Source organism: Physeter macrocephalus, chromosome 21 (assembly GCF_002837175.3).
Source record: "Physeter macrocephalus isolate SW-GA chromosome 21, ASM283717v5, whole genome shotgun sequence".
Lineage (NCBI taxonomy): Eukaryota > Metazoa > Chordata > Mammalia > Artiodactyla > Physeteridae > Physeter > Physeter macrocephalus.
The window spans coordinates 105,137,073-105,164,045 of record NC_041234.1 but is presented as its reverse complement, the minus strand read 5'-3'; the positions used below and the strand labels follow the sequence as shown (position 1 = coordinate 105,164,045).

At 40.5% G+C, this 26,973-nt stretch overlaps 1 protein-coding gene across 2 annotated transcripts in view; it reads left to right on the top strand.

Moving 5' to 3' along the window:
• GPC3 (glypican 3) overlaps positions 1–26,973 on the top strand; it is a 457,215-nt gene that overhangs the window by 201,086 nt on the left and 229,156 nt on the right. The gene's annotated exons all lie outside the window — the stretch shown is intronic.

Below are 26,973 nucleotides of genomic sequence, written 5' to 3'. Positions count from 1 at the left end.
TGGAGGGTATGGCCAAGAATATGAGAATCTAGTCTCCCTAGTAGTAATAATTCATATTGCAAATGAATACTTAGGCATTCTGGTTGCATATGCCAGTTACTTGGGATCTTTCTTAGCATGAGTCAGATGAACACCAGGACACTGACAAAATCAAATTTCTTGATGGGTAAAGCTGAGCACCAAATTTTGGACCATAGTAAATTTGTCAAAATGAAGCCTCTTCTGTGAAGCTTCATAGTGGCTGCCTGGTCAGTTGGCTTTCCCTGGTGACATCCTTCATTATCACCATGCACATGTTCTTTTGAACATTTAAGGATTTTTGTATTTATAGGCTGCGCAAGCTTGGGCAAGTCATTCCTCCTCTCTGAGCCTCGGTGTCTGTGTCATTAGAGTGCTTTGGAAACTGAACAAATGTAAGGTAGTAGTAGTATGATGAGGAAGAAGGGGAAAAAAACAGCTTTGAGGTTTGGCATCAAAGGTAATTTGCCTAACATCACACGTCTAGCTGACGGCAGCCATAAGTAGCATAGGACCCTCTCTATATTCTGGGCACGCAGGGGCGAGAGGTGGGGATAAGAAGGCAAAAACAGAGAAACCTCTTGAGTGGGTGAAGGGGTGTGGCTCTTGGATCAGAGGTGAAACAGTAAGGCTGAGCTCCACCTGAGAAGAGGCGTTGGAGGACTCGTAACAGTGAGAAAGCGCCTAGTCCCACAGCTGAATCCCTTGGCGTGCTCTCCAAGGAGCTAAACAGCCCCCTAAAGTCAAGTTTTCCTTCCACTCACCTTCTAGGTTTTGGCCTAAATCCCAGGAGCAGAGCTTTTCCCCTAAATCTCCGTCATGCCCTCTGCTTGGTTGCTAGATCTCTTTACCTGGGAAGCTAATGGCATTTGCCTTGGACCACTGCGGATACTTCTATATCTTATGTATATGTCTCGTAAAAAATCTTTGAGGGCAGAAACATATTCATCTTTAATCCCCAGGGGCTAACAGTGCTTGGCAAAATGTTAATAAAAGCCTAAATCACTGACTTATTTAGTGAAGGTCTCTTTGTGAGTAGGTCTGTCCTTTCCTCTTCAAGTCCTGATGATAAGAGTGAAACAGAGAGTGGCCAGGGTTATTGGAATTGAATCACAGCTTGCACAGAAAGATAGATCATCTAGTTCCCCCTACACATTTTACAGATGTGGGCACAGAAATCCAGAAGTTTGAAGACATTTCCTGAGATCCTACAGTTAGTGACAGAGGTAGGGCCAGAAGCCATATCAGCTGATTTAGTATAGAATGGGATGGGATGGGATGGGATGGGATGGAATGGAATAGAATAGAATAGAATCTCCCTGGCAACAGCCTGTGGCTCTTTGGGCTCCTGCCACTCTCTGTTTAGTCAAAACATTCAAAACTTCTTTGTGCTGGAGGGAAATGGTTAATTGGATTCCTAGGGGTTCTTCACCACTTGTTCAGTGTTCCTCCTGTCTGGAACCAAAGCCTGGTTGCTGGAAGAAGTAAAAACCATCGCACCATTGTGGGAAAAAAAATCCTAAAAGTTAATCATTTTATACAGTCATGGACTTTGGCATGGGACCCTCAGAACCTAACTAGAAATCCAGGAATGTTTCCTTTAGATGATTTTGCTGAGTGAGAGAGAAACATACACATCCCAATATCAGGTTAATGATACACAGTTGTATCCTACTCCGCGTTCCTTTGACATTGATAAATGTTAGTGGCTCCAATCTGTTCTTCCTGGATGTAATTTTATGAGGCTCTAGATTTCTATAGGAAATCCTATAGAAATGGAATTCTGTTGGCAACCCACTGCTTTGTGATTATTTTCTATTGCTATAAACAGTATTAAGCATCAAGTTATTGGTCATCAAACCTGAGAAAGTAGTGGTAATTGCCTAGTTTTTGTCCACCTACCAGATGGACTGTGTATGCAGTTATAAAATATTTGACTTTGAACTTTTTATTAGTGAAGATACATGCTTGATTGTGTTTAAAGTATCCTATCAGGTTTTCACACATACTTTATAAAATATCTATTCTTTATTTTGACAGGATTATGTTTAAAGGAGCCTTTTGATGACAGACATTTATCTTTTCTAGATCTTTTGTCCCTGGCGATTGATCTATAGATTTTATATTATACTGTGCTTGAATAGCTATTGCTATATTACTGTAGAAACTAACTGCTATATAGTCAGGGTGAAACATATTGATTTTCATAGACTGTAGTATTCTTCACAGAAAGAACATGTTGAATTTTAATTTTCTGAGAATGTCAACTTGCCTTGCCTGTCAAGAAATTAAGCTGGGGCTGGTGTTTACTGGTGTGATAGCAGTCTCATACTTGATCAGACATCATGTCATCTTATTACATCAGTATCTTTCATAGGCATTCGCCAATCCTTGTATTCATAATCCCACCTTTCCTTTTTATTTTTTTATTTTTTATTTTTTTGGCAGTACGCGTGCCTCTCACTGTCGTGGCCTCTCCCGTTGCAGAGCACAGGCTCCGGACGCGCAGGCTCAGCGGCCGTGGCTCACGGGCCCAGCCGCTCCGCGGCATGTGGGATCCTCCCGGACCGGGGCACGAACCCACGTCCCCTGCATCGGCAGGCGGACTCTCAACCACTGCGCCACCAGGGAAGCCCTCCATCTTTCCTTTTAATGGTGTGTACTTAGCACCAGTAAGTAAGCAACCAGTAAATGCAAAAACCAGTACCTGGCACATAATAGGCATTTAATTTGAGATATTACTAATGGTTGCTGTAGTACCAAGCTGTCTACCTATATCTCTATTTATATCTATCTATCTATATCTTATTTAGTCCTCAAAATAAAACCTGTGAGGTAGATACTACCATTTCCCTTTTACAGGTAAAAAACTGAGGCTCAGAGAGATCATGTAACTTGCCCATAGTCACACAGCCTGGAATCCATAAAAAGTGGCAGAGATACGGTTTGGACCTAGTTTACCTGATTTTGGAGTCTACTTGGCTCTACTGCTTCCCATAAACAGGCTGGGACTGACTTTGAGATATTCAAATCTACCCTGTCTCTGATAAACAGCAAAATAAGACACACCCCCAACTTCCCCAGCCAAAGGGGGAAGAGAGAATTATACCTGGTGGGAAGGTCTGTGCTCAAGCAGTGCTATCTGTCAGCAGCTGTCCATGTCCACAAGTAAAGCCCCCTAAGGGAAGTTTCTCCAAAGGAAGTTCACATACTGGTTTGTTCGAAGACCTAAATTTTGAATGGGACTACCTTAACATTTCCTACTGATTTATTGCTTCCTGAAGGGAAAAACGCAGTGGTTACTTAAAAAACAAAATAAAAATAAAAAACCCTTATGCAAAAAGGAATGATTGTCCAGAAGAGGCAAATCCATACAGACAGAAAGTAGAGTAGTACTTGCCAGGGCTGGGAGAGGGAAATGGGGAATGAGAAGTGACTGGTAATGTGTCTGGAATCAGACAGTGGTGATGGTCGCACATCTTTGTGGATATACGAAAACCCACTGAATTGTACACTTCGAAGGGGTGAATTTTATGGTATGTGAATTATATCTCAGTATTGTTTAAAAAAAGGAAATGGAACATCTGCTTAGAGCATCCATGTCCTTAGGTGTTCACAGTGCTCTGGGATGCCTTTTGTGGCCTGTGACTTTTCACCAAAGATCAGTGAGCAACTTTAAAATCAGCCCTGCCCAGGAGCTGGTCAGCATGGGCTCCTAGTTACCAGTGGAGATTTTTAACTCTGATTACAAATTTCTTATGAAAGTCAGACAGCCAGTTTGGGTCCCTGACACTCTGCAGGATACCCAGGTAAAGGCTATTTTTTTCCTTGGAAGAAATGTGAATAGTTAAAGTGTAACTTCCTCAAACAACTTGATTTATCTTGAAGTGCAGCAATTTGCTACCCGTGCGTTTTTCAGAAAGCACGAATCAATTCCAGGTCAGAATCGGTTAAAGCGCCCCACAAATTGATAGTGAGGTCTTAAAAAGGCTCAGCAGCTTTGGAACGTTAAATTTACTTGCTGTAAATTTGGAATAAGAACATAAAGAATCACTTTCCAGCAAGATGATGAAAATTCATCATGTTCATTATGTGTTTCTTCAGAAGCACACTACATTAATTTTCCAGCTCAACTAAGTGGAGGAAGTGAGGTCTCTTGTTACTAAAAAAGTTGCTCTGATGTTTAGAGAGGTGGACCAGTTCCATTAATGAATCCAATCTGCTCTGACTTGTGACACTGCTTAATGTGTCCTAAAAACCCTAATGTTGATAAGGGTCATACAAACCAATATCAGGGCTTTTCCCCTTAAAACAAGACCCAGAAGGTGTTTATAAAACTTACTTTTGTTTCCCAAGGATCCAAATGCTTACAGTCGGCTCTTGATTGTGCAGGCTAATGGGGGAGAGCAGTGGTATATGGCTCCTCTGAAAATCTCTCTTCGCCTTTGGGGTATGTATTGGCACTCATTTGACTCGGGGGCTGCATCAGAATGAAAGAAGGAGGAATGTAAAGAAGTCCCGCTGGTCAGCATCTCTCCTCAAAGCCCTCTTCAGACATCTATCTGTCCCACTCTAGGCTGTGCTGAAGAATTATAGCATTCCCTGTCAACCCAGAGGGGCCTTCTCCTAGCTAGATGAAGATAATGAAGTGTTTTCGTGTTTAAAAGGCCTCCTGCTTGGTTGCAGGCCAGCATAGAGAAGTGAAAAGAAAAGCAAGGCAACATCAGGCATTCGCTCACCTGCTTTGCTTAACTTTGTTAATAAGAACGTGAAAGCCCAGAAGTTCAGATGAGGAGGGGGTGGCTGTGCCTTGGCTTTCTGTGGTCACAGCACCTCCAGGTCTGTGGCCCCCGGCTCTGTTTGGCCCCTATCTGCTTGGGCTCTCCTGACCAAGCTGGGCGCCCTGACACCTTTTGTGGCCTGATGTCTGCTGTGGTTGCACGGGCCTCTTTGTCCACTCCTTGCCTACTGGCTCCTTGACATCTGCCAGACTCTGCAGGCCTAGCAAACTCTCAGGGCTGCCCTCTGTTAACCTGTCTCCTTGCTGTCTGAGCTGAAAGCTTTGGCAGCCTGTTTGCATAGATGTAACACCTATTCTTGTGACGGATCTCTATCTGTTACCATGGGAACTCGGCACAGGAAGCCCATATGACAGGCATCCAGTCTGAATCTCTGTGGTCATTTCTTGGTTGCTAATGTAGGGAAGCTGGGGCAGAGGTAATCTGATCGAGTGGGTGATCCCAAATTCCTTTGCGTTTGGTGTTGGAATGGACACGCACAGTCCATCAGGCAGCCATGTATAAGCAGACTGCTCTGAGTCTCATTAGGACTTCCGTTTTATAGCAAGGTGCTGGGAGAGGATAGGGAAGAGGAAATGGGGAAAGGGGACAGAATAAGAGGGAGGGAGAGAGGATGGGGGGCAAGTGGAATAGGAAAGGTACAGAGACGTACTTAAAGAAGGAGTGTTTCTGTGAGTTAAAACAGGTGGAGCTCTGAGTGCTTCCCAAGGTAACTGACTTGCTCTGCTGGGCTCTCCTTTTCCTTCTGTTCCCTAACTAGCAACCTCAGATTTGCATTCCTATCATAGTTTCAAGCTTGGTTACTCTAACAACTGTTCCTCAGATAGCCACCTTTTTATGATACTTTCCATAGAGATGAAATTGAGCAAGTGGTGGTAATTACGGTGAAGGTCCCAGCCCCTAGCAGAGAATGTGAGCATGCAGGGTACGTGCACGTGCCACGATGTTGCTTTGGTGCTGGGCCAGGGGCTTAGCGCTAATCCTCTGTCTCCCACGCAGAAGATGGGAGGGAATGTCTGGGGTTTTCAATAAGTAGGATCCCTGTGGTAGCATTTAAGGCTGTCTCTTCTCAGAGCAATTGCTATATTGGGAATGGGCTCTCTGATGAATCACTAGTTTGCGTGATTCATGGAGGTCTTTGCAAATGACAGTGCTTCTGACCCAAAAGGAGTTATGAATTTCTGTCCTCGGCAAGGCTGGGAAGATTAAAGCCCCCCAGGAACCCTAAATAAACTGTTGAGGGCATAGTAGAGGTTGGATTGCACACCAGGCAGGAAGGTCCTTCTGGACAAGAATCATGCCTGATCCTCTTTTGGGCTCTCGGCACCCAGAGTATAGTGCAGGCACTCACTGTACACAGCAGTGGAGGCTAAACAGGTAAGGGTAGCTTTTAACTATTGCGTTTCCCTGGCCTCGGCCAGTTCCTCACTACCAACTTGCCTCTTCCCCACTTTCCTGTGGCTTGCCTACACCTAGTTTCTATCTACGTCATCAGCCTTGTCCAAGGACTTCAGAAGAGAAGTCTACTCTAATGTATCACTTCCACTCAAACAATCTAGAGTTCACCTTTGCAAATAGAAGTCCACTAGTAAAGATAGGGGTGCAAGTTATTATTGTCTCCGTTTGTTTAAAAAGTGTTTTGTTGGTCTCCTGTCATCCTGGCCTTAAAGTCATTTCATGGAGTCCCCAGTTGCCTCATTTTGAGCTGTGACACCTGGCCCAGCCTTAGCCTCTGTGATCCTGGCAGTGTACCCAGCCAGCCGTGACAGTTGCCATCTGGCCTGTCCTTTCACTCCTCCTACATCAGGATTGACTCACGTAGCAGGAAAACATTCCCATTACCTTTTTGTGGATGAGGCAAACCAGCGGATTTACTTTTGAAGTGAAGGAAATGAGGCAGTTCGGAAAGAAAATATAGAGCTACCTTTGTGGATGCAGAGGATCGATTCAGAGAGAAAAATAATTTTTTAAAAATATAGAATTAAAAAGAAACAAAATGTACGGCTGTAATTGGGGGAGGAAATACGATATCTTTCATACTGAGAACATCATTTCTGCAGTAATTTTCAATAAGGCAGTGCGAACATTGTCATTCCACAGGGATTTGAGATACGAGAAAAATAAATATTTGGAATAAGCCATTATGGAGAAAGGTCCCTGATGAATTGCTATTCACTATGGCTATACTATAGTGATGCTAAAACAGAAATCCTTTGGAGCCTCCGTTTTAGAAGTCTTTATTGAAGTACTCCAGTTCATTGTTGTCTATCCCTTTGGGGTTAACGGCACCCCAAGTAGACTGCGAGGGGTTTGATCATCGATCTCTTCCTAAATCACTAGCAATAGAACCTGTTTCACTCCCAGGCTAAGGACCACATTCTGAAGAGTGCCTGTCACTGAGACTGCAGTTCCAGTGCTGCAGAGGCAAGTTGGTGGATAATTATATGTTCTTATATAGATTGCTTTCAGAGTTGGGTAATTATTGTGAAGCTGAGCAGCTGGGACTCACAATTAGCTCAGGTCTAGACGTCCCAGGTCACCAGCAACTACCTGTCCTTCAGGCAGGGCAATCTTGGACACAAATTGTTTCTCTTAAATATAAGGCATATAGGCATTTGAAATGAGTTATGGGTGAACCCTTTAGAAAAAAGAATCTGTTATTAAAACAAAGTACAAAAGCAAATATTACCTCTTTTAAAAAGCCTCCTTGTGGACGGACAAGTAAGAAAAGGGATGCTCTGAAACAGTTGTGGCAGGGTTAAAGAGAAATGAACTTTACTACTGAATAGTTAGGAAGCTATAAACTGCTTTTTTTTAGCCTCCAATTAGCATTCCCTTTTTCTTTTCTTTCTCACTTTTATAACTCAGAAAAATGTAGTGGTTCTCCATAGCTTATAAGAGCAAACCTAAATTCTCTAGCATGGCGTCTAGGTCCCTTCCCAGCCTGGCCCCAGCCTGCTGCCAGCCTCCTCTTCCATATGGTCCCATAACCATCTCATTTCATCTATCCATATGGCATTTATAGAGAGGCGCCACGTGCAAGACATTGCTAGGCGTGTTGTGATCTAACGCCCAAACACTTCACTTTGGTGAGGGCTTTATTAGTTCACCATGCATCCTACATGAGCTCCGTTAAAAAATTATGAGGTGCTGAGTGCCTGGGCTGGGGTTGTAGCAATAGCCCGGAGAAAAAAAAAGGAAGCTAGGATGTGGTGGGAGAGGGAGGGGTTGAATCAGTGAAGGAGCTTGAAGAAATACAAAAATGATGGATGTGATCTATCTCCTGTTTTTAATTTTCAGTGATTTTCCAAACTCCTATGAACTCACCTAAAATTATGCAAGATGAAATTAGCTAAGCAAGCTGTGATATATTGACACAATGAAACACTGCAGAGCTACATGAAAATGTACATATGAAATGTTACTAGTAATACTTAACATTGAGTGTTAATATATTATGTGCCAGGCACTGTTCTAAGCATTTTTATAAACATTTTATGATGTAACCCTCACAACAACCTTCTGAGGGTAGGTAGTATTATTTTCCCAATCTTCCGGGCAGAGAATCCAAGGTACTGAAAGTTTAAGTGGCTGACTGAAGGTCACATATGTAGCATGCAGCAGAGCCAGGATTTGAAAGTATGTATTCTGGCTCCAGAGTTCATGCTTTTAACTGCTATAATGCAGCTGTCTCTGTAAATGGAAAAGAACATCAACAAGTATGTAAACACAGCTATGTGCATATATATAGATACATTGACCAATACAATTTGCAGTAGTACAGATGAATGGATTTAACATTAGATTCATTCTTTAGTAAATAAGTTTAAATTCATAAGAAAAGGAAAAGAGTGAGAATGGTTTCGTGTCAGGGAGGTCAAGGGAAAGCAATTTAGGAAGGAGGATATCAACAGTGTCAAATGTCAACTGAATCAGTAATGAACTGATTAACTTAATAACTTTAAGTCACTTAGCCTCCTTTGTCACTGTTTCCTCATCGGTAAAAATTGCTATTGCCTTACAGCTATGTTTTGAAGATTAATGAGATAATATTATTAGAGTCTTTGTGGTTTCCTTTGATAATAAAGACTTTTTCAAAATATTGCAGACCACGTCCTAATGGATAAAGCTAAAGGCAGAATATGTGTGAATTTTCGAAGTCTTATGCAGCAGTCTAAGGTGTTTTATGTCCTTAAATTCTACTTGAGTGGCGACATAACCTGAAATGCCTTGATGTCTGGAGGGAGAAGAAACAAGCGTATTGCTAGTTTGATATCCTGTAGAAAAACCAATTGATGGATTGTCTAATTTTTCGTTTTTCAGCATTCGTTGTGCACAGTGTGAGCCATCCATGATGTCTGGTTAGCATCCTTTGATTTCTCCTTCATCTGTTCACTCATTTATCCATCTATTTAGCCAACGCATGTTGAGAGCCTCCTATGTAACAAGAACCTATCTAGGTGCTGGAGTTAAGAGGAATGAGACACATAGTCCTTGCCCTTAGAGCACTCGTGCTGGGGAGATGGGTTCGTAAGTGTAGACTGTCATTACACTTTAGTGAGTACAATTTAGTATGGTGGGTACACACAGTGTACTCTGGGAGCACAGGAGGGCGGTGGAGACTAAGGCAGGCTGTTGATTCTTTTTCATTAAATTGGAAGTTTGTGTAATTTTTCTTTCTTTCCAGATGACTAAAATACTAGTGGGTTGAGAAGTAGAGAAGACGACTAAAATTTCCTAATCCTAGCAACTACACACAAAGCACAGACTTCTAGACTCTAAGGCTCTGTGCCTTGGTAGGCAACTGCCATATAAGTGTTTCCCAACCTGCATTACATTTGGATCCAGCTGAACTCGTAGCCAAATACTTTTGGTGTCTTCTCTGATCACATCTATAAGCCCAGTGCCTTTGTCGCATCTTTGTATAACTCTTTAGAGTCCCACCTGCTATTTCTTGAATCATCCATGGGCCCTATTCTGTCATTATATTCAAACCAAGGTCTCAGAGGCAGCCAGGCAGTCCCAGGTCAAGAAGACAACCTGGTATTTCCAGTTGAGTCTTGCATGTCTTTGGCTACTATATTTAACTAAGTTTGAAGTGACCTTTTACATTTTTGCCAAGTGGGAGATCATGATAATGCTGTAATAGACTTTATGTTCAACTCGCCCAGGCCCAAAAGTACTTGATTACTATCTTAAATTCTCAGTTGGTTATATTATCTAATAATCACACTGCTGTTTCAATTAATGTCACATGCTAAGGGTCCATTACTAATTTTGTTTCCAAAATATTTAGCTGTAACGGAAAAAATTCTTTGTGTGAATCTCTTCTGATGGTTGCATGTAAGTTATAGCTAAACTATAAACAACTAAAGATGAGGGCTGTCTGAAGGGCTAGGACCTATTAGTTCTTTCTTTGTTAGTGCTTCTTTTCCTTTTGCTTTTGGCTGTTTGGTTCTCGTGCTATAGTCTTTATAAAGAAGGGGTAACAAGTAGTTTAGGTAGCTCAGGTAAGCATCCTTCCTTGTATAACTCTCTCGTGCTTCCAACACAATGCTCAAACTCAACAGTCTCTCCAGTTTGTGACCCGTGTAAGTTTTGTGGGGGAGAAATCGTAAGTACACAGAAGTGAATATGTGTCACCACGAGGAATATTAGTCTTCAGTAGTGTGCAATGCTTTTTTAAAAAATAAATATATTTATTTTATTTTTGGCTGCGTTGGGTCTTCGTTGCTGTGTGCAGGCTGTCTCTAGTTGTGGTGAGAGGGGGGCTACTCTTGGTTGCGGTGCACAGGCTTCTCATCGCGGTGGCTTCTCTTATTATGGAGCACGGGCTCTAGGCGCGTGAGCTTCAGTAGTTGTGGCTCGCAGGCTCTAGAGCACAGGCTCAGTAGTTATGGCGCACGGGCTTAGTTGCTCCACGGCATGTGGGATCTTCCCGGACCGGGGATCGAACCCATGTCCCCTGCATTGGCAGGCGGATTCTCAACCACTGCGCCACCAGGGAAGCCCTGCAATGCTTTGAAAATGAGGGTTCTGAGAGAGTTTAAGAGGTAGGCCACTGTGTTCTTTACAAACAAGCTTTTTATGGTAATGGACTTTATAACTAACTCTTATGCAAGATAATTCCAAATACTTCTCCCGGCAGGAGAGAAGGTGGTATGATAGAAAGAACAAAAGATTGGGACTCATGAGATGTGGGTTTTAGTTCCTTCTCTATCAGTTTCCTCATCTGTGAAATGACAGGCTTTGATAATCAGTCTGCCCAGACCTACCTCTACACCAGACTAATCTTGGGAACTGGTTAAAATGTTCATTCTTGGGACCAGTGCCTAGAAACTGTGAATTTATAGGTTTGTAGTAGGGCCTACAACAAGCACCCCAGGAGATTCTGAGATCATAGATCTGCAGACCAAAACTGTCTGGGAGTCTCTGAATTCAATGACTTATAAGGTCCCTTTCAGGTTTAAACATGTATACGTCTAGTATCAAAGATTTCTAATCTAAATGGTAGATGAAAATAAGCAGACTTGATCAGAGGAACCTTATAGTAATATTTTCACGCTAGGCTTTTGTGTTCTGGCCCAACTAGAAGATGTTGGTAAGGTTGTGAGTCCAGGGAAGGGGAGATGAGCGCTATGAGGCCATGATTTCAGGTCAAGAAATTGGCATCCAAAGGCCTGGGGCAGACAGGAAGGCATAGAGAGGAGTAGAAGCCTACCTCTTATGGGAGTTGGTTGATATTTGAAGTGGAAAGTATGTGGATCAAGAGGGGTGGAGACCGGGGAGAAGTGGAGAAAGAGGAGTTGAGACCAGGAGAATAAGATCTCAGTTCTTAGAATGGCCGATGGTCCATGCATTAGTAAATAAAGGCTGTGGTGATGTACTTTCTGCACTAGTTTTGGAGTACACTCATTGCTATAGTGCTGTGATGATGTACTTTCTGCACTAGTTTTGGAGTACACTCATTGCTGTAGTGCTGTGTAATGAGTACAGGCAAGTGCATGGACTGTGGTTGGAACAGAAATGTCCCCTAGGTCATAACGTATTAGAGACGCGCCTGGCTCAGTAGTCTTCTGTCCTTTGGACTGTCACTGCAAGGGCTGAGGAAAATGATTCTGACCGGAAAGGGATAATAGCCAGACAGTGTGAGCAGAGAAATAGGAAGATGAAGGTGGATCTGAAGGAGCCTGGAATGTTCAGCTCTAATGACCCAGAGAGATTTGATAACAGAATAATCAACAGTAATGAAGGGTTCTTGGCATTAGTAGCTAAATTTAAAGGACAGGCTCTTCACTTGTTGGTTTTCCACATATAAAGCAATGATCTGAATAGGTAGATTTTGCTACTCCAGTTGAAAGCCCGGAATAATAAAGGCATCATACAGTTGCTTGTCTTAATGCTGGCGGTAGGGCACTGTGGATCTCGGCATAGTAGGGGTCGGCCAGATGGTGCCTGAGAAAGGTTCTGTAAAGGGCAGAGGCCTGAGGAATGTTTTACGTCATCCCTGGGGTGGCCAGGAGGGGGAGCCAGTCATTTGGTTGATACCTATAATCCATGATAAGATTCTTTTTTTTTAAAATCAGAAATAGCAATGAATTTAGTTTATAATATCCCCTCAGTTTTCTGCTATATGTATTATTAGAAAGATATATTTAGAGTAGATAAACTATAAAAATAACTCCGTAATGACAACCTTGGAAGTTTAATGTATCACAGACTGAAAAAGGCTTCTTTGATTTGATAGAAAAGCTGTCTTTGACCGTTGTTCACTGTGCTCACTTGTTGATATTTACTATGCACACCGCATTTTTCCCCTTCGGGGAGGCTTTTTCGTTTCCACTAATTTTGTGGTTTTATCCTTTCCACAGATAACTTTAAAAAATAGTTCTGGGCATGCATCTTTCTTTAAACCCATAAAGCAACACCGCTTTTAATTTTTGTTTTGAAATAAATGTATACTAAATGTCATTCATCAGATATCATGAATTATGTCTGTGAGTTTCAGAAATGTTCAGGGGTGCTTCTTTGTTTTTTTTTTTTGTTTGTTTTGTTTTTTGTTGCTGTATGTGGGTCTCTCACTGCCGTGGCCTCTCCCTCTGTGGAGCACAGGCTCCGGACGCGCAGGCTCAGCGGCCATGGCTCACGGGCCCAGCCGCTCCGCGGCATGTGGGATCTTCCCGGACCGCGGCACGAACCCGTGTCCCCTGCATCGGCAGGGGTGCTTCTTAATAGCTTACTTTTCTGTTTCCAAAATAGCTCTTTTTCAAAATGATGCCCTCAGTTTTGCCAGTCACCTATGTAGTTAATTGTTTACTTCCAACCCTGTAATTTCCTTGTCAAAATACAAATGCTTTTGCTTTGTTGGGGAAAGACTGTGTAGTCATTGACCCCTGCACAATACCGATTTTCACGATCTTTTATGCTAATCTGGACTTGCCTTGACAATTAAGAGAGTTAGGCAGGATAGACAAAAAGTGTACGGTTTTGAGCTCTGACGTTAATAAGATGGTCAATCTTATCTACCTGTTTTTTATACCAGTCTCACCATATCTGGTAATGTGTAGCTGGGGCATGGCAGCAGCTTGGAGGGGCCTCCCCAAGGACCTGAAAGTATTGAAAATGAAATTTCCCCCTAAGAGGCAACAAGTTATGAAGGAGAACAGAGTTATGCAAATTCCCTTAGAAGTGAGTGAATTATAAAAGAAGAATGTCATCACGTATTATTTGTAAACTTTTGTAAAGCATAATTGTAGAAAAAAGACTGGAAGCAAATCGGTAAAAGTTAACCATTGTTGACAATAGTTGGCAGGAATATGGGTGATTATTATTTTATTTCTTTGAACTTTATTTTTTAAATCTCAAAAAGAGAGAGAGCAAGATTGAGACAGAGACAGACAGATTTAATGGCTCCTAAGGAAGAAGACCAGACAGTAGCCTGATTGGCAGTGTTAACACAGCTGAAGAAAGAAATGTCAATCAGGCAGTGGGGGTCAGGAGCCGTTGGTCATGAAAGCAGAGAAAAGGGAGAAAGTCACAGAGAAAGATGGTAACACTGATCAGCCCACTCTACCCAGGAGAGAGGAGACCGTCTTGTATAGCTCTGGACTAGGCACCAAGGCAATGAAGCAGCGTGATTATGAGTGAGGTCCCTTGATCAGACTGGTTAGGGTTCATGTCTCATGCCTAGCACTCCCCAGCTTTATGACCTTGGGCAAGTGGCTATACCTTTCGAAGCCTCAGGTTCTGTCTTTAAGATGGGAATTTTAATAATGTTACTGCATAGGGCCTTTGTGAGAGTAAAGGAAGATAATTTATATATTTAGCACAGTGCCTGGCACACATAGTAATCCCTCAATAAATGTTAGCTATTGTTGTAACATGTTCTTATAAAATCCTATTTATAGAGATATATCTTAACATGTTGCCATTATTAAACATTCAAATCTTATAACTTGAGTTGATATTGATTCTATGTTTATTAAGCAAGTCTTAGATGATAATTTGGCTTCCCATGTTATTTACCAGTAGGGAGATTTAGTGAGGATCTGTCACTTTGTAAATTATATTTATCATTATAAACTTATACATTGGCATTTAGCTTTGATTCAGCAGTCTTTGGAGGGTTTGATATTATGCGTTCAATTAATCTGGGACATTGTCAAGACTGCGTTTCGAGTCTCCAAACCTTGGGAATTTAAAAATTTTAAACATAGCCCCTTGTGAGTTTGGTTGATGCGAATCCACACCTGAGAGAAGTATGTAGTTGAGAAGTACTCAACTCCGGACCTAGTGAGGTTTCCTAGAAGCCAGTCTTCCAGCATCCTCCAGCCAATTAACTCCCTCTGTTTCTATAAAAAATTCCACAGAATAAAAATAAAAATCTCATGCTCTCTTTTTATGTGGTTTGAAATTTCAGTAATAGTGAATATGCCATTTCAAGCTACCTTCTTCTCTCCTTCTCCAAGGAGACTCTAGTCTTCCATATTGGGCATTAGAGAGAGGTGCTTCAGAACTTTGGAACCAGACAGATTTCGCTCTGAATTCCACCTGTGCGCCACTTACTAGCTGTGTGGCCTTGGGCAACTTACTTCTCTCTGAGCCTCACTTTTCTCATCTTATAAAATGGGAATAATACTAATAATACCCATCTCATAAGGTGGTTGTGAGGATTAAAATGAATTAATAAATGTAAAGGGTTTAGGATACTGCCTGATTCAAATGAACGTGCTCAGCAGCTACTAGTTGTTGTTACTGTTGTCATTATTATTGTTGTTGTTAGAATACTGTCATTTAGTCCCCATTATAGAACCAGTCTGCCGACATCATGTTAACCAATGATACTCAACCTGGATTGTCAATATCAGCACCGGCTCCAGGGTTGTCATGGCATTCTTGAAACAAAAAGAACTTTCATTTTTATTTAAAGAAAAAAGGACACATGGCGTTTATGGGGGATGGGGTATGATGATAGCATCAGCCAAAATGAGCTGATGACAGAGACACAATTTCAGCTAGGTTGGGACCAATCCTGGTGACTCTTTTCACCAGGTTGCTGTCAGCAGCTATACCTTTCTCGGTGTTGGTATGTGCTGGCGGAACACACCAGCACCTTTCTTTATCATCAATACTGACAAATGTCTGCTCAGATAAATTAACATTCTCATCTGGCCTGACTCATTTTGTGGGAACAAGTTGGCAAGCCAGTGTATGAGCTGACTCACAAAACCCCTCAGCTTAAAAAAAAAAAAAAAGCACTGCATATTGTTTTACTCTAACGAGCATTGAGAAATGGCAGATAGACTCTTGTTTTCTCCTTTTGTGGCCACATTTGTTGACTTCCACTTGGTGTTTTTGAGAGGCACATAGAAGACTGAAAATTCAATAGAGGAGGAGGAAAGGGGCACAAGGAAAAGAGGCATATGTTATATTTTGTCAGCATATGAGTACTGGTAACTTGTTCTATACTAAAAGCGCAGGTCCAAACAGTTCTAAAAAGCTTAAAGATATAGCACAGGAATGGGGCAGCCTCATTATGGGTCTATCACAGGGGCAGTGTGAACATCATTCACATTAATATTCCAATGACCATTGATGTCATGGTATGCCAGGACCACACAGCACTGATAATTCCTTCCCCCTTCCCTGCCCAGAGAAGTTACAGCCTAAGGAAGACTAGGAAACAGTTCACTTCTTCTCTACTTTGGTTTCAGTCATTCTGGGCCAGAGGCGTTGACCTTAATGACTTGCACAGGCAGATTTCAGAAAATGACAAAATTGAATGTTAATTCGTCCTTTTGTGTTACATAGCTCAAACTGGAACAGTAATGTTTTAGGGGTTGCCCCTCAACTTTCTTTCTTAAAACAGAGAGAATTTTCAGTGCTGTCAGCTCCACTGTTCTAGACCCCGTGAGCTGGAATTTATAGCTCAGTTGAGGCCAGTTAGGTCAGCAGAGGACACAGTGCGCTTGTGCTGTGTCTTCCTTTGCATAGGCATCGGGGCTGCCCCCAGGCCTGCACAGGGGGGACCCCTGGGCATGTTTAAGGAAAGTTCTAAGCAACAGGATTAGAAGGCCTCATTAGGGAAAGCGACTGTAGCATATATTTTAGAGATTTTCTTTAAAATGCCCAATCTCAAAATCAGCTTTTTCCAGGCATGTTGCCAGATTACAGCAATGGACCAGTTTTCAAATGCCCATTTAAAATAAGCTCTCTTAATAGACTTGAGGACATGGGGAGGGGGAAGGGTAAGCTGGGACGAAGTGAGAGAGTGGCAGGGACATATCTACACTACCAAATGTAAGATAGATAGCTAGTGGGAAGCAGCCGCATAGCCCAGGGAGATCAGCTCGGGGCTTTGTGACCACCTAGAGGGGTGGGACAGGGAGGGTGGGAGGGAGACGCAAGAGAGAGGAGATATGGGGATATATGTATATGTATATGTATAGCTGATTCACTATAAAGCAAAAACTAACACACCATTGTAAAGCAATTATACTCCAATAAAGATGTTAAAAAAATAAAATAAAATAAGCTCTCTTGAATGTAGCACCGTGGCAAAGGTCCTTCTGGTAGGAAGCCACTTTAGACATCAGATCACTCCAAGCATTATTTTAAAATAGTGCCCAGGCCTTTTAATAATTTAGGAGCTGTTTTCTTTGAACCCAGAAAATGTCAATGTACCAGAAGCAGACATAAATGGGGCTACCTGGCCAACATCTGGATTTCCTTTCGCACAGATGTTTCCTTGACAGGGATTGAGCCTTGAAAGTTGTTGATGTTGTCCCCTGTCCATCTACCCCATGGAACTATCTTCCATTGATTCAATCCTTCCCCCATTCCCTCCCAGATTTAAACTTTAGGTTGAGTTTGTGGAGGTTTAGGAACGGAAGAGTTAACGGGAAGGAAATTCATTGTGACCTATTGAGGGTGAAACTCCTAGAAGATAAAAGAAAAGCATCCTGCTCTGAGGAGGAGCCTGTGCTCCGCCGCCCCCTTATCTGGAATAGCTATGGGGAGGGAGTGGCAAAGCCTGCCAGAGGTTTTCCAAAGAGACTTCTAAAATCATGAGCTTGGGTCTTCTTCACGTAAAGACCTGCAGTTTGTTAGAAGCTCAAGGACAAATGACAGCCAAAGTCGTCCATGTCTCTGATGCTACAAGTAACCAAGGTAGCACTGAGTGGCTTGCTTCTGATTTTCTAGCTCAGGACCTGGGGTTCTCTCATTGCTTTTAATACATTGTATATGATGGTTGCCAGAGGTACTCAGACAATTCAAAATGGGAAGCTGAATCAAGCGTTTATGTTTGTGGGAGTGGCTGCTTGTCTTTCTGACCGCACCCTCTCTTCTTGCAGGTTGTAATTCTAGGATTATTTCAGTCACTGGCTCTCCATTTTTATAACTTCCTGTTAAACCCATTTCCACATTTTGTTAAAATAATCAGCTCTTCAAGATTGTTTGGAAGGTCAGATTCCATTAGGTCACCTGGTCCTTAGTCGTTAACGTCACATATGATTGTTCAGCAGTACAATGCAGACAGCCCTGGTGATGGTGGCTGGTGATGTCACGCTTCTGTGGAGGGAGGGTGGTCTGCTCTTGCATGCATGGCCTTCAGCATTTGCTACAAGGAAATGCTGCATGTCCTTCATAGGTCTTAAGAAATGTCCCCTTTAAAAACAAATACAGTTGAGTTTTTAACAAAAGAGATGTTTCCCTAACTCATTTCTTGGCATTTCCTCTAGGGTTTTAGGCTCTTCAGACAGTTGCCGAAGCCCTCAATAACTGCTACAGACCAGAATTCAGGTAGCCTCAGAATTTAGCTGGTTTCGTGCAAATAGGTACCAATTAGTAATTTATTCAAGCCTAGAGAGATTAGATGACCTGCTTCATAGATCATACTGATACTGTAGTATTTTTTTCTACTGCATCTCACCATTCTAGATGTCACTAGAACTGGTTCTTCATCCAGAAATTAAGGTGGAGAGGAAGGGGTACGGAGGAGGAGAGAAATCATAGGCAGCGCTCAGATATGTTCACACTGTATTTTCGAATACATAATAATAATTTTCTTATTAAACAAAAGAAAGGCAATGTCAAAAAGGGATTATCAAACATCTGTTGCTAGAAGGAAGAAAAGTGATTCACGAGAACGTCCATGGAGTTTCCTTTACTTACTCTCAAGTTCTTCCTGGAGGAAGACTTCTTTACTTTAGGTACTTGATGCTCAGTGAATTGCGAAGCACTTCCCTTTTTGCACAAAAACATTTTTTGACTTTTTGAGAAGCATCCAGCATTTATCAAACCCTCCGGTAGTTAAGTCAGAGTTGCAAATCATAGTGGTTGCTTCAGTGCCTTGATGTCCTTGTGAGAACCTGAGGGAAACAGAGACTACCATGCCCAGCTTCACCAGGGACGTCTTTAGGGACGCAATTTTTCCTACCGGCTGACTTCTTTTGTCAGGTTCTAACCTTAATCCCATAGATCCACCCCTCCTCCCATCCCATTCTTTCACATAGACTCATACCAGATGCGCACACAATGTGATTCAGTTCTAATGTGGAGGCAAAAATCATTTTATAAAGTTTATAGACTATAATAGCAGTTTGCTAAAAGTGAAATATTCCCTCCTTTTGACAAACTCAGGGGAAAGCCACATGGTTGACCTTTGCTGGCGTTCCACGCCTTCCTCCCTGCCACTGAATTCGGCTGAAGTCACTGTGGTGATACTGACCTTCCTGCCAGGTCTTTGGCCGCTGCCAGAGCCCATGGAGTACGCCCGAGCAGCTCTCTCCCACTGAGTTAATCAAGCCAGCCTTCACCTTCCTTGTGTTTCCTAAGCTGGCGTGCCCTGCAGGAGACTGAGTCCCAAGAAACTGTCCAGATCCTGGCCCTTGAATCCTGTCTCTGCCAGTAGCACTTTGAAGGAACTGTGGCTCAAGGGAGGGCCTGGCCTTTTTGCGAAGGCTAGCTTTTCAATTAAATACCATAGTTTTATGATTAGAGCTGAGAGCTCTGAGATTTCATATCCATATCAGTAATCCCAAGGAAATGCACAGTATTGACCTCTTTCTCTTATTTTCTTATAATTTCCATTTCATTATGGCTATAAGGCACTGCAGACTATGTATTTCTGGGCACTTATTATTCTTGATAGGTAGTTAGAATCATTCAGGCTTTTGCCTTGTTCCTCAAATCCTACCCAGATTATGAAGTAATTTTCCTGAGATGTCTTGTAAAAACCCAGTATAGCCAGAACAGCCGAAATACTTTTTCTTTTAGAGTTGAACCAAGAGGAAAAAAAAAAATCAATCTCCTCATACCTCAAGGAATTATTGCGTAGTGTTTTAGTGGGTAAGCTCTGGAGTCAGATTGCTTGAATTCAAGTCTTCGGTCTTCTGCATATAACCTTTGGCAAGTTACTTAACCTCTCTGTGCCTCATTTTTCTTATTTGTACAATAGAGACAATAGTATACTCGTCTCATAGTGGGGGTCCTGATAATACATGAATTAATTCACATAAAGCACTTGAAACACTGCCTGGCAGAGGTACATGCTCCCTAGATGCTAGTTCTTACTATACCTAAAGCTAATCTTTAAGCGCTGTGCAATATTTTCCTTGGAAGGAGATAAACATAATGGAAAAATCATTGTACGGTCAGGAGTCCTGTGTTTTGTCGCTGCCACCAGCTGCCACATAGCTATATGACTTACAGCCAGTCTTAGTTTCAGCTATCTCACCTGTGAAACTGGGATAGTAATATTTCCCTTCACTACCTTTTGCATGCATGCGTGCGGGCACACAGACACACGCTCGCACATGCACATTCACTTCCTGTGGTAGAGAAGGAGGAGAATTAAATGCGAACACAAATGTTAAAACTCTGAAAGGACATGAAACACTTCAGTTATGGTGATCGTGTTGCCATGTACTCTATGTATATTTAAGCTGTAACATTCTCCGAACAAAAGGTACTTTCATATCTATAAGGTATTTTATGCTTTTCAAAGAAAATAGACCATCCAGTATTTTATCACAGCTGGCTATTGCAAACCTCTAGGGCATACGGAGCATGTCGTTTGCTTGGTTTATTCACAGTCTAGCAGAGAGTGTACATTCAGTAAATGTTAAGTGGAAAAAGTATAATTTTATACAAGTGCAATCGATCTAATGAGACAGCTAAGATGCCTCAAACATGGTGTTTAAATAGTTTTCTACCAAGTAGTTAATGTTGTCGACTTCACGTAATGTCAGGGGCCTGTGATAATTTAGATCCCAAACAAGTTGAAATTTGGTTCAGACATATATCTTGAGAGAACATGTTACGGCTTAGCAGGAGAAGCCATAAGGGAACACTTCCCAGATCTATCTCATCTTTCATGAGAGAGTACACAGTAGTCTCCTGGCTCTCTATGTGTAAAAAGTGAAAAAAAAATTGTTATAAAGCGTTCTCAGTGAGTACTTGTAGAGTGTATGAATGAATAAGACCTTGGCAGGGTGTGTGAATAAATTTTAAGCCAACTCAGGTCTGGTACTTCTCATTAGTGTGAGTGGAAGGAGGATGGGATTGCATCTTCCAGTAACCATGGGGAAGAGGAGTCTGTTGCTTTTATAGTCACTAAAGCTTTGGCTGTGAAGCACTTGCAGAAATATAAAGTGCTGTGGAAATCCCTAATAATAGGTTATAGAGAGAACTCTCTCCAGTAACAGTGGTTGCCTAAACTACTGACAATTGACTTTTCTTAAGTTACTCATTTAGTGTCTAAGTGGTTAAAGGAGGAAAGAAGAGCAGAGAAGAGCAAGACTGTGTCAAATGAACACATTAATTGTCCTAAAAGCAACAGAAAAATCCCCTAGTTGTGCTCTTTCTTTTCAATACCTAAAGGTATATTGAAAAGAAATACAGGGTTTTATTAGATAAAGGCACTACCAGAATGTTTGCATTTAAACCTTTAAATGAAGCCATTCCCTCTTTATGCAGCGGAATCTTTCATTCATTATATCCTAAAAAGACTATTTTTATTTTCCTAAAGTATGGTTACGAATAGTAGGGAGTTAAGAAACCCTTTAGCCCTGATTCATGGAATTACGGTCATACACTACAAAAAGAAAATTTCACAAGTTGAGAAGACAATAGTCAAACCTAGAATGTCTTAGAGATTTTTTTGGTCTGGCTAAGACACAAGCCATTCTTCTTGTTACTGTTTGTTTGGAGCAATCCATGTCCCATGAACTCTTTGGAGAGGAACTTCTTTTTTTTTTTTGCGAAAAGATTTTAGTTAAGTGGAATGATTTGGAGAGCTCTGGGGGCTTTTAAAAACTATTTAATTATGGATTCTGGGAGGAACTATAGAACTTTACTTCCTTGGATACTGTCAGGCTTTCTGTTGTAAAGAGTGAACTACCAGGTCTAAGAATGTGACCCCAGTGCCTCTTTTGGTAGGTGTCATTTTTTAGCCATGGGAACCTTGAATATGTAAGAATATTTCCTAATCAACCAAGAATTGGCTTCTTCAAGTGAAAGCCTGGGAGACAGAAGAATGAGAAAAAGACCAAAATTCAAGTCTGATAACAGAGCTAACTCACCAAGATGAAGGGCAAGGTATGGTCTAGCATGAAAAATGCTGGACCACAAGATTATCTCATAAGAGTCAGAATTATTCTTGGTGTGTCCACAGTAAAATGAGTTCCAAGACAAATTGTTCTTAAAGTTTTATCAATATTAGAAACAAGTCATCATCTGGAATTCCCTTACATTCTTCTGTTTAGCCACTTTTCCTGATTTCTCAAGTGTGGCTTGTCCCGGAATCCGTTGTGAAAACAGACATATTCTGAGCCATGAAGAAGCCAGCCTTATTACTGCCTACCTAATTTTAACATTGTTATATACACTTGATCAAAATTTTAAGATAAAAGGGTAGAAAGATAAAAGATTTTGGAAGGATCATGTATGCATATTCAATCTCGAGCCCTGACAACTGCTAGGGAAGACAGTGTTGGGCTGCTTAATGAGTCCCTGACAAGGGTCTGGCATTTATGAATATAAACATTTCTATCATTGCTACTAAAACTCGTGAGAATACATTGTTGAAATGATATTTTGTCTTAAGTGGTAGGTATAGCTTCTCTTTTTCTCATTCCCCTTGTTTATCTACCTACCTATTTATTTATATCCTACCTTCTCCTGAAAAGAGTTTAAAGTGCTCTACAAAAGTGTACATAATAAAAGTAAGACACAGTGCAACTAAAATACATAGGAACAATTAGGCAAAGGGGAAGATACTGGTAGGAAGTAAGATGGAGCCAGGATTAGAGCTATGGCACAAAATGCATGACATGAAGTTTACTGTGCTTGATAGAGGTAGACGATAAATTTGGTTTATGCTTTCTAGCAACAAATGTGAAGAGGGAAAAATGATCAAATACATGAATCAGAATGTACAGAAGCTTAAAACAAACTGGTTTTTCAGAAAAGCTAATGGAGGGTAAAGAATAAGAACTAATTGGGCTAATGGGGCAAGGGTGGTCAACTGTTGCAGAGTCATAAATTTTCTAGTAGCTGTGGATATTCATTTCTATTTCTGAGGATCTGTTGAGTGAATCATTTTAATTGTCTTCTCTGGTCTGTAATAGAATAGCCTTCAGGGGAAAATTCATCCTGTCTCTCCCTATCTATCTATCTATCTATCTATCTGTCTGTCTACCTATCTATGAAATGATACAAGTAATAGCCCTTGAAAAATGTTTCCTTCCTTTTGTCTTTCACTCATTTCTTTATTTCCAATTCATGTACTTTGTATTTAGTAGTCTAGCATGTGAAACTTAAAAAGCAAGACTATATACATTTACAGCCTGGTCGTGGAACTGTACCAACCAATGGCTTATATTTAATAGCAACTTACTTCTAAGCTTCATCAATTCTATCTAAATTAATGTGGAGCATAAAATTCCAGAAAAATCCAACAGAAATTGGAGCAAAACTTCTAGCATCTTCTATATGAACTACTGTGAAAAATGTGGGAGCTTTTCTTACCACCTAAACTTGCATTTTTATGTGGTTGATTTTTTTTTTTTTAAATCGTTCAGTATTCAAAAATAACATTGACGTGTGTTACCTATTTGGGTGTTTTGGTCCATTAACTTTTTCCAGTGGTTTTTCCAATTAAAATTACATTGATGCCGTGGAATAAATGAACCAGTATTGATACATTATTATTAACTGAAGTCCATAGTTTACATTAAAATTTACTCTGTGTCGCACAGTTCTGTGGGTTTTAACAAATGCATTATGTCTTGTATCCTCCATTAGAATATCATGCAGAACTGTTTTACCACCCTAAAAATATCCGTGCTTCACCTATTCACCCTTTCCCCTCCCCTCTCCCCCTGCCCCCAGATCCCTGGTCACCACTGATCTTCCTAGTGTCTCAATAGTTTTGCCTTTTTCAGAATGTCAGATAGTTGGAATCATACAGTATACAGCCTTTTAAGACTGGCTTCTTAGCAATAGACATCTAAGGTTCTTCCAAGTCCCTTTGTGGCTGGAATGCTTATTTCTTTTTATTGCTAAATAGTATTCCACTGTATGGATATACCACTGCTTATCCTTTGAAGGATATCTTGCTTGCTTCTAGTTGATTATTATAAATAAAGGTTCTATAAACATTCATGTGTAGCTTTTTGTGTGAACTTAAAAGTCTTCAACTCAGTTGGGTAAATATCTAGGAGCACAATTCCTGGATCACAATTATACTTGTAAGAAACTGCCAAACTGTCTTCTAAAGTGGCTGTACTACTTTGCATTCTCACCAGCAGTGTTGTGCTGCATCCTTGTCAGCATTTGGTATTGTGAATGTTATGAACTTTAGCCATTCTAATAGCTGTGTAGTGGTTGGTATCTCGTTGTTGGTTTAATTTGCAATTCTCTAATGGCATAAGATATTGAGCATATTTCCTTATGCTTATTTGCCATCTACATATCTTCATTGGTGAGATGTCTGTTCAGATCTTTTGTCCATTTTTAACTGAATTGTTTGTTTTCTTATTGTTGAATTTTAACAGTTCTTTATATATTTCAGATACAAGTCCTTTATCAGATATGTTTTGCAAATATTTTCTCACAGTTTGTGACTTGTTTTTCCATTCTCCTAGCAGATGTTTGTCTCTTCATTCTCTTAACAAAACAGATGTTCTAAATTTTAATAAAGTCCAACTTAATTGTTTATTTCATGGATTGTACTTTTGATGTTGTATCTAAAACCTTAGTGCTAAACTCAAAGTAATCAAGATCTTCTCCCATTTTATCATCTAGAAGTTTTATAGTTTTGCGTTTTATATTTAGGTCTACAATCCATTTTGAGTTATTTTTATAAAAGGTGTAAGGTCTGTATCTATTTATTTCTTTGCATATGAGTGTCCAATTGTTTCCGAACTATTTGTTGAGAAAACTATGCTTTTTCCATTGAGTTGGCTTTCTCCTTTCTGTCAATCTATTTCTAGGCTCCATATTCTGTTCCATTGATCTATTCCTTTATTCTTTTGCTAATACTATGCTGTCTTTTTTTTTTTTTACAGTTCTTTTTATTTTAAATTTTTTAAAAAAATAATTAATTAATTTTATTTTTGGCTGCATTGGGTCTTTGCTGCTGCATGCGGGCTTTCTCTAGTTGCGGCGAGTGGGGGCTACTCTTTGTTGCAGTGTGCGGGCTTCTCGTTGCGGTGGCTTCTCTTTGTTGCGGAGCAGAGGCTGTAGGCGTGCGGGTTTCAGTAGTTGTGGCACGCGGGCTCAGTAGTTGTGGCTCATGGGCTCCAGAGCGCAGGCTCAGTAGTTGTGACGCACGGGCTTAGTTGGTCCACAGCATGTGGGATCTTCCCGGACCAGGGCTCAAACCCATGTCCCCTGCATTGGCAGGTGGATTCTTAACCACTGCGCCACCAGGGAAGTCCCATTATGCTGTCTTGATTACTGTAACTTTATAGGAATTATTTTCCCTCTTTGAAAGTTTATGTTGGCCTCGGTGTTTTTCATACATCTGATTTTAAGTACAGTCACTTTGAGAAAACATTAACAATTTATTGATTGTCTAATAGTTCTTCTTTTTTCAATTTAAATATTGTATTAGTTTCAGGTGTAGAGCATAGCGATTCAGTATTTTTTGCAGATTGTACGCCGTTGTGAGTTATTTCTATTATAATATAATATAAACTACTATGTATAAAATATATAAACAACAAGGATGTACTGTATAGCACAGGGAATTATAGCTATTATTTTGTAATTACCTATAGGAATTCTTGAACCTGGGTGTCCCAGTCCTCTGATTTTGCTATTCTTCAGTGTTGTGATGTCTATTCTGGGTCTTTTGCCTTTCCATATAAACTTTAGTATTGTTATCCACAAAATAACTTGCAGGGATTTTTATTTGGATTCCACTGAATGCATACATCATGTTGGGAAGAATTCTCATGAACATGGAATATTTCTCCATTTATTCTTATATATATTTCATTAGAATTATACCTAAGCATTCCATTTTGGGGGTGCTAATGTAAATGGTATTGTGTTTTCAGTTTGAAATATCAGTTAGTCATTGTTGGTGTATAGAATTTGTATATTAACTTTGTATTCTGCAACCTTGCTATATGTACTTATTAGTTCAAGGAGAGTTTTGTATCAGTTCTTTGTAACAATCTATATAGGCAATCATGTCATTTGTGAGCAAAGGCAGTTTATTTTTTCCTTCCCAGTCTGTGTACCTTTCATTTCCTTATCTTGTCTTATTGCACTAGGTAGGACTTTGAGTACAATGTTAAAAAGAAGTGCTGAGAGGGACATCCTTGCCTTGTTCCCCAATCTTAGGTTAAGGAGCAAGCCTCTAGTTTCTCACCATTAAGTATGATATTAGCTGTAAGTTTCTTGTGGATATACTTTATCAAGTGGAGAAAGTTCCCCCCTATTCCTAGTTTGCTGAGAGTTTTTATCATGAATAGTGTTGGGTTTTGGCAAATGCTTTTTCTGTACCTATTGATATGATCATTTGATTTTTCTTCTTTATATCCCATTAATATGATGGATTACATTACCTGATTTTTGAAGGTTGAACCAGACTTGCATATCTGGAATAAAACCCACTGGGTCATGGTGTATGAGTCTTTTTATACATTGTTGAATTTGATTCACTAATATATTGTTGTGGATTTTTGCATTTATATTCATGAGAGATCTTGGTCTGTAGCTTTCCTTTCTTGTAATGCCTTTATCTGGTTTTGGTATTAGGGTAGTGATGGCCTCATAGAATGAGTTAGGAAATGTTCTCTCTGCTTCTATTTTCTGGAAGAGATTGTAGAGAATTGGTCTTCTTTCTTCCTTAAATGTTTGAAAGAATTCACCTGTGAAACCATCCGGACCTGCATTCCTTTTGGAAGTTTATTAATTAATCATTCAGTTTCTTTGATAAATACAAGATAATTCAGATTACCTGTTTGTCATTGTGTAAGTTTTGATAGTTTTTGTCTTTTAAGGAATTGGTGGTTCATTTTATCAATTTAATCAAGTTTTGGGGCATATAGTTGTTCATAATATTCATGTATTATCCTTTTAATATCCATATGATCATTAATAATGACCCCTCTTTCATTTCTCATATTACTAAATTGTG